Genomic DNA, 7,380 nt, shown 5'->3' on the forward strand with positions numbered 1-7,380 from the left:
ATGTCATTATATATTATATACAGTAGCTATTATACATACCATATTCTATATATTCTATATGATATACTATATCTTGTATACTTGTATGTTCTATACGTTGTATACTTATATATCCATATATTGTATACTTGTATATTCCACGTCTTGTATATAGTATATAATAATATAATAATTATAATAACAACAGCTGGAATTTATATAGCACCTTAAGGTTTGCAAAGTACTTTGCATGTGGTAATAATAATAATAATAATAGCTAACCTTTGTATAGGGCCTACCTATGTGCTAGTCACTGTGCTAAGCACTTTACAATGATTATCTCATTTGATCCTCACTGTGACTGTATAGAGGTAGGTGCTATTATTATCTTTAGTTTACAGATGAGGAAACTGGGGCAGACAGAGAGTAAGTGACTTGCCCAGGGTCACACAGTTAAGTTGGGAGGAAAGTCTGGTCTCCTAGAGAGTCTGGCCCTAGCCTCAAGGCATGATCAATGAGCCGCCACCCCACCTCAACCTCCTAAAACCCAGTAAGAGGTGGAGGGCATAGTACTAGGTAAAAGCAGGCTCTGGAAAAGCACAGGACTCTTGGTGGATTAGTATGGGGCTAATGGGCTAAAAAACTACTGTGGGAGGGGGAAGCATGCCCTCTGTGCCTTAATGCCCTGGGACAGAGACGTATGCCACCCTCCCTCGTTATGGCTCTGCTGTCACATCTTCATCTTTTGGCCTTTGATATTTGTTTCTTAGTGATTTTCAAGTTTTTCCAGTTTGTAGACTCTACTAAAGAGGGTCTGGGCTCTCTAGCAGAAGATAGAGCCCAGTGGAACACCTGGTTCCCACATTCCCATTTGGACATTGTTTTTGGTGACGCCAGTGAGATGATAACCCATTTCCTAACAGCCATCATAAGTAAATCATGGTCATATTCTAAATACCAGCATCGAAGGAATCAGCTTGCAGATCAGTAAAGAACCCATACCAAAACACCATTTGCAGGACCCATACTTTGAGAACTACTCCTTTGTAGTGAAAGCCAACTCCCCCTCCCTAAAAGACTCAGGTCAGGTCAGGAGGTAGAAAATCATTCTCATTCCCCTTCTTTCTCACTATTTTCTTCTTTTCTCAACCCTTATTTTCCTCTTCTAGCTAGAAGTGGCAACCTTAGAAGGTTTCGTTGAAAAAAATAGCTATACTCTATAGTGAATTCAGCAGGGCCTCCCTATTACAGGGGCCCAGTAGGTAGGTAGAGACTGTGTGTGTGTGTGTGTGTGTGTGTGTGTGTGTGTAGCAGAGTGATAATTAGGAAACCAGATACCTGAGTATCTCAGCTCATACGCTGTACTCCTACTCCTGGAGACTTACCAAATGTCCCTGAGAATTATGTGACAGGACAAGGAAAAGGAGGCAAACTTGGGCCTCAATAAAATGGGCATGAAGGTAATTGGGGAGAGGATGTAAGAACTATTCTGAGCTACAAAAACAGCAGGAAACTCAAAGAATGTTAGCTTGGGAATAAACAGCTGTCTGTGTCCTGCTGTTTCCACGTCTCCCTGGATACTGAAGGCCTGTTTACAGTTCTGATCTCTTTCCAGCAAGGCCAGGGAGACCAGAAGAGGCCCAGAGAGGGAGAAAGAAATGCTTCACCTCCCCTTTTTTCTCAGTTTTCACAATGAAAAGTAGAGACAAATGATTCGCTTTTTACAATTGCCTTTTTGCTTCTGCAAATTTGGAGGCAGATGAAGGGAGTGGGGACATCAGTCTTGAGAAAAAAAGAGAGTAATTGTTCAAGTAGGGCCCCCAAATGGCAGGATGTCAGCGTTTGTCTCTGGTTTCCTGGTTAAAGTGGTAACTTTCTTTCCTCAGAGTACTTCAAGCCAAACTCAATTATAAAAGCCTCATCAAGTACTTGGACTTACTATAAAGAAAAATAGAACTGTATAATTAATATGCATCCCATTCATATGGTATTCTTTTAAAATCTGCCCCACCTCAAATGCACACAAAAAGCCCAGGACAAATGACTAATTGGTCTCTATTGACCTCACCTACAGACCTGTCCTCTGCACTAACTTATTTCCCATAAGGCTATATTACCAACCCATTCTCTATATATGTTGTTCTCATTGGTCCACCATTTTGAGCTTTGGCTACACCAGTCTTTGACCTGTCGCTTCAAAGTTTCATCTTGTCAGTGACCCATTCTGATCCAAACCCCATCCCTTAGTACCGGCTAATCATTGAAACCTGGCTAGCCTGGGTTTCAGAGAAAGCTGTCAATTATAGATGGGGATAGAATTCCAACTCTTCCATAGGGGAAGGTACTTTTATAAGAAGGCAAACAGAAAGGGAGAGGGATACTTGGTCTATATCCCAAAGAGATCAGATGAAGAGGAAAAGGACCCCTATGTACAAAAATGTAGTTTTTTGTGGTAGCAAAAACTTTGAACTGAGAAACTGAGGAATGGCTGAACAGATTATGGCATATGACTGTAAAGGAATACTGCTGTGCTGTAAGAAACAATGAAAGGGATGGTTTCAGTGAAACCTGGGAAGACATGTATGAACTGATGAAAAGTGAAGTTAATAGGACAAGGAAAACAATTTATATTATAACAATACCCCTGTGAAAACAAACCACTATAAAAGCCAGTGCAATGACCAACCCAGAGGACCAATAATGAAGCATATTGCCCATCTCCTGACAAAGAGGTGATAGACTTGGAAGGAAGAATGAGACCTACAATTTTTGGATATGGCCAATCTGTGAGAATTCTACTTGACTATGAATACTTGGTTTTGTTTTTCTTTTTCCATGATATGGTAGGGTAGGAGAGAGAAAAGCAAATTTTGTTCACTGAAAAAATAAAGTTAATTTAAAAGAAAGCAAGGATGGGGATTCGAAACCATATGTTTTCATCTTCCCTTGGCTGTCCATGTATCAGGAATCCGTCTGAACCCCATTCTCTTACCCTTGATTAGGAAAAGATCACTAAAATCTTCCAGTCCCAGCAGAAAGAATTGGGACAGTAGATGAGTGAGTTCAGCTGTACAGGGCCTGATACACCTTATCTGGAACAGAAGGGAAAGGGCCCCCATAAAGAAGACTGAAAGAAAGACCGTATTAAGCCAGTCTCCACTCAAATAAACCGACAGTGAAACTGATAAAGAAAAGTGAACAAACAGACTAGAAAAGGACATGATATGATGAATAAATATTATGAGGGAAAGGGTAGGTGACTCAAAAATCCTTGATAAAAGTGAAAGCAAGACAGTAAACTCTACTGGACTTCCCTAAATAATAGATCAATAACAAGGACCTCTAAAACTATTTTTTAAAAAATGTATATTGAAAAAGTAAGTATAGATATTAGAGTGGAAATCAGAGCTAAGAAAGATAGTAGATAGAGAATCTCTCCAAAATTTTGGAGACTCTGAAGAAGAGAATGGCAGATTTGGAATTCATTTGAGCAACTCCAGTTTTTATTTTAATCCAGCTAAATATATCAGAGCCAGAAAGAATCCTTAGGGAGTATTTACTCTAACTCCTTCATTTTACAGAGGCAGACACAAGCCCAGAGAGGGTAGTGACTTGTCCAAGGTCATACAGTGAGTTTGATATATTATGTCAGCATATACAACAATTACATAGCTTTAATTAGGAGAGCAAAGGATAGTTTACCTGTCAGATCTATGGAGAAGGGAAAAATTTATGATAGAACAAGAGACAGAGAACATTATGAAGTGCAAAATGGATAATTTTGATTACATTAAATTTAAAAGGTTTTGCACAAACAAAACCAGTGTAATCAAGAATAGAAGGAAAACAGAAAACTGGGAAATAATTTTTATAGCCAGTGTTTCTGATAGATGTTCCTTTAAGGCATTTGAAATAGAATTTGGTTTACAAAAAGAAAAACCCAGAATTTATTTACAGTTACATTTTTAGGAACATATTTACTTCATAAAGAGAGGCAACTGTGATGATCAACTATGATTGACTTAACTCTTCTCAGCTCTGTCTTTTTCAGTAAAGAATTAGAATTAGAAAAAGAATTAGAAAAGGGAAAAGAATTAGAATTAGAAAAGGAATCAGAAAAGGGAAAAGGACTCATATGTACAAAAATATATCTCTTTTATGGGGGCAAAGAATTGGAAACTGAGGGAATGCCCATCGATTGGGAAATAGCTGGACAAGTTGTGGTATATGAATGTAATGGAATACTACTATTGTGCTATAAGAAATGGTGAGCAGTCAGATTTCAGAAAAACCTGGAAAGACTTATATGAACTGATGCCGAGTGAAGTGAGTAGAACTAGGAGAACATTGTACACAGTAACAGCAACATTGTGTGACGATCAACTCTGATAAACTTAGCTCTTCTCAACAATACGATAATCTAAGACAATTCCAAAAGGTTCATGATGGAAAATGCTATCCATATCCAGAGAAAGAACTATGGAGGCTGAATGCAGAGCAAAACATACTGTTTTTTCTCTCTTTTTTTTCTCATGCTTTTTTCCCTTTTGTTCTGATTCTTCTTTCACATATATGACTAATGTGGAAATATGTTTAACATGATTGTACATGTATAACCTATATCAGATTGTTTGCTGTCTGGGGAAGGGAGGAGGGAAGGAAGGGAGGGAGAAATTTGGAACTCAGAATCTTACAGAAATGAATGTTGAAAAAAATCTTTACATGTAATTGGAAAAAAGAAAATGTTATTAAGTGAAAAAAGAAAAAAGAAAAAAAAAAACAATTGCATTGCTTTGAGTCACTGATAAATATTAGAAAGATGGAGATACAGTCGTTGGGGGAAGAACTTTAAGGCCAGAAGGGTTTCCATCATGAATTGTATTAGATGGGATTTTCTGACGGAAGTTAAGCCTGTAGTCTGGCTTGCTCCTTCACATACTGCCCTTTTACTAAGAATAGAAAATGTGATTGAGCCCAGGCCTCCAAGGAATGGCCTCAGATTTTCCAGCTTTGGGTTTCTTTACTGAAAAAGACAGAGCTAAGAAGAGTTAAGTCAATCATAGTTGATCATCACAGTTGCCTCTCTTTATGCAGTAAATATGTTCCTAAAAATGTAACTGTAAATAAATTCTGGGTTTTTCTTTTTGTAAACCAAATTCTATTTCAAATGCCTTAAAGGAACATCTTTGAAGATTTTAGGGGAAAACTTGCATTGGATTCTTACAATCCTTAGCTTCCTTCAAGCCTCAATTCAGATGTCACAGGCCTGAGGAAGCCTTGCTGAACTCCCCAGCTGTCATTGTTCTTTCCTGAGCTTATGTATACATGTTGTGTCACTCCCCCTTCCCCAAATACAAGCTCCTTGAGGGCAGGGACTACCATTCATTTTGTCTTTTTATGCCCAGCAACTGACACAGTGCTTTGCTCATAGTAGGTCTACATGTAAATGCTTGTTGATTTGAATTATCTGAGGGGTAAGGACTGGAACTCAGGTCTCCTAACTCCATTGCTCTTTTTCACTTTTTGGGGGTCAGTACACCTAAACCGGAAGATGATTCAGGTTAGATTTTGGGAAGGGGTGCAGCATGTAAAATAAGAGAATGAGATAATAGTAGATAGGGAGGTTGTGAAATGCCCTCCCTCGGAAGTCTTTGAGAAAAGAAGGTACCCCTTTTAGGGGGCCATCTCCAGTAGTCTTGATCTACATCTGGCCACTGGACCCACGTGGCTCTAGAGAAGAAAGTGAGGCTGGTGACTTTGCACAGCCCTCCCTCACTTAAATCCAATTCACTTGCAAGTCATGGCATCAGCTTCCTGATGTCATGGTCCTCTTCAAGAACAAAGGGCAAACCACAACACAAAGGCAGAATGATCCCTGAAGGGCCTAAGGGTTCTGTATGTAAGATAAGGTGCGGTAGAGAAGAGGAAGAGGGATGGGGAGAGGTAGGGGAAAGCAAAAGGAAGGGGATGGTTACTGAGAAATCAAGTGCCAATGAGATTTATTCAGTCTAGCTAAGAAAACTTACTTTCTGAGACTGAGACACTAAAGTCACTAAAGTCACTAAAGAAGACAGTTGGGGTCAGACAGTTTAGGTAATGAGGAAGAGGAGGTTTTTAAAGAAGGATAATAAGGAGTAGGTAGGAGACATATATCTCCCACCCCAGACCCCAGATTCCAGCAGAAAAGGTTTTTTCTTATAACAGTAGCCCCACAGGCCAGAATCAGTCACTCCAGACATTACCCTGGCTGGAAAACAAGCTGATTCTCCAAGAGGAAATACATAGAGGATGCATTATCAGTGATGCATGGATTTATTCTGGGAAGCCCCAAACTTCCCCCACTACCCTGAAGCCTCAATAACTTATCCCAAGCATCTTGGTGAGTTAGCAGTTCTCCTATGCCTGGTTTGTTTTTTTTTCATCCATGAGATGTAATAGTAAACACCACTTCTCTCATAGCTCATAAAGAAAGCCCAAAAGGGGGGTGGGGAGTGAAAAAGAGCAATGGAGTTAGGAGACCCACGTTCCAGTCCTTACCCCTCAGATAATTCAAATCAACAAGCATTTACATGTAGACCTACTATGAGCAAAGCACTATGTCAGTTGCTGGGTATGAAAAGACAAGATGAATGGTAGTCTTTGCCCTCAGGGAGCTTGTACTTGGGGAAGAGGGAGTGACACAACATGTATACATAAGCTCAGGAAAGAACAATGATAGCTGGGGAGTTCAGCAAGGCTTCCTCAGGCCTGTGACATCTGAATTGAGGCTTGAAGGAAGCTAAGGATTATAAGAATCCAATGCAAGTTTTCCTCTAAGATCTTCAAAGATGTTGGCGTTTGAAATAGAATTTGGTTTACAAAAAAAAAAAACCCAGAATTTATTTACAGTTACATTTTTAGGGACATATTTACTGTATAAAGAGAGGCAACTGTGATGATCACTCATGATTGAGTTAGCTCTTCTCAGCAATACAATGATTCAAGATAATTCCAAAAGACTCATGATGACTCATGAGTATATAATAACTCATGCTATCCAAATCCTGAGAAAGATCCATGGAGTCTGAATGCAGATCGAAGCATGCTATCTTCACTTTTTTGTTTTTTTGTGAGTTTTCCCTTCTGTTCTATTTTTTCTTTCACAACATGACTAATGTGGAAATATATTTACATGATTACATCTGTATAACCTAGTTGGACTGCTTGCTGTCTTGGGGAGAGGGGATGAGAGGGAGGAAGGGAGAAAAAATTTGGAACTCAGAATTTTATTTTAAAAAATGAATGTTGAAAACTTTTTTTACATGTAACTGGAAAAAATAAAATACTATTTTTAAAAAAGAGGCAACTGTGTTGGAGGTGATGTTGAGTGTGTGTGTGTGTGTGTGTGTGTGTGTGTGTGTG

The sequence above is a fragment of the Vombatus ursinus genome, unplaced genomic scaffold (assembly GCF_900497805.2).
Source record: "Vombatus ursinus unplaced genomic scaffold, bare-nosed wombat genome assembly UNPS02014797.1, whole genome shotgun sequence".
Classification (NCBI taxonomy): domain Eukaryota; kingdom Metazoa; phylum Chordata; class Mammalia; order Diprotodontia; family Vombatidae; genus Vombatus; species Vombatus ursinus.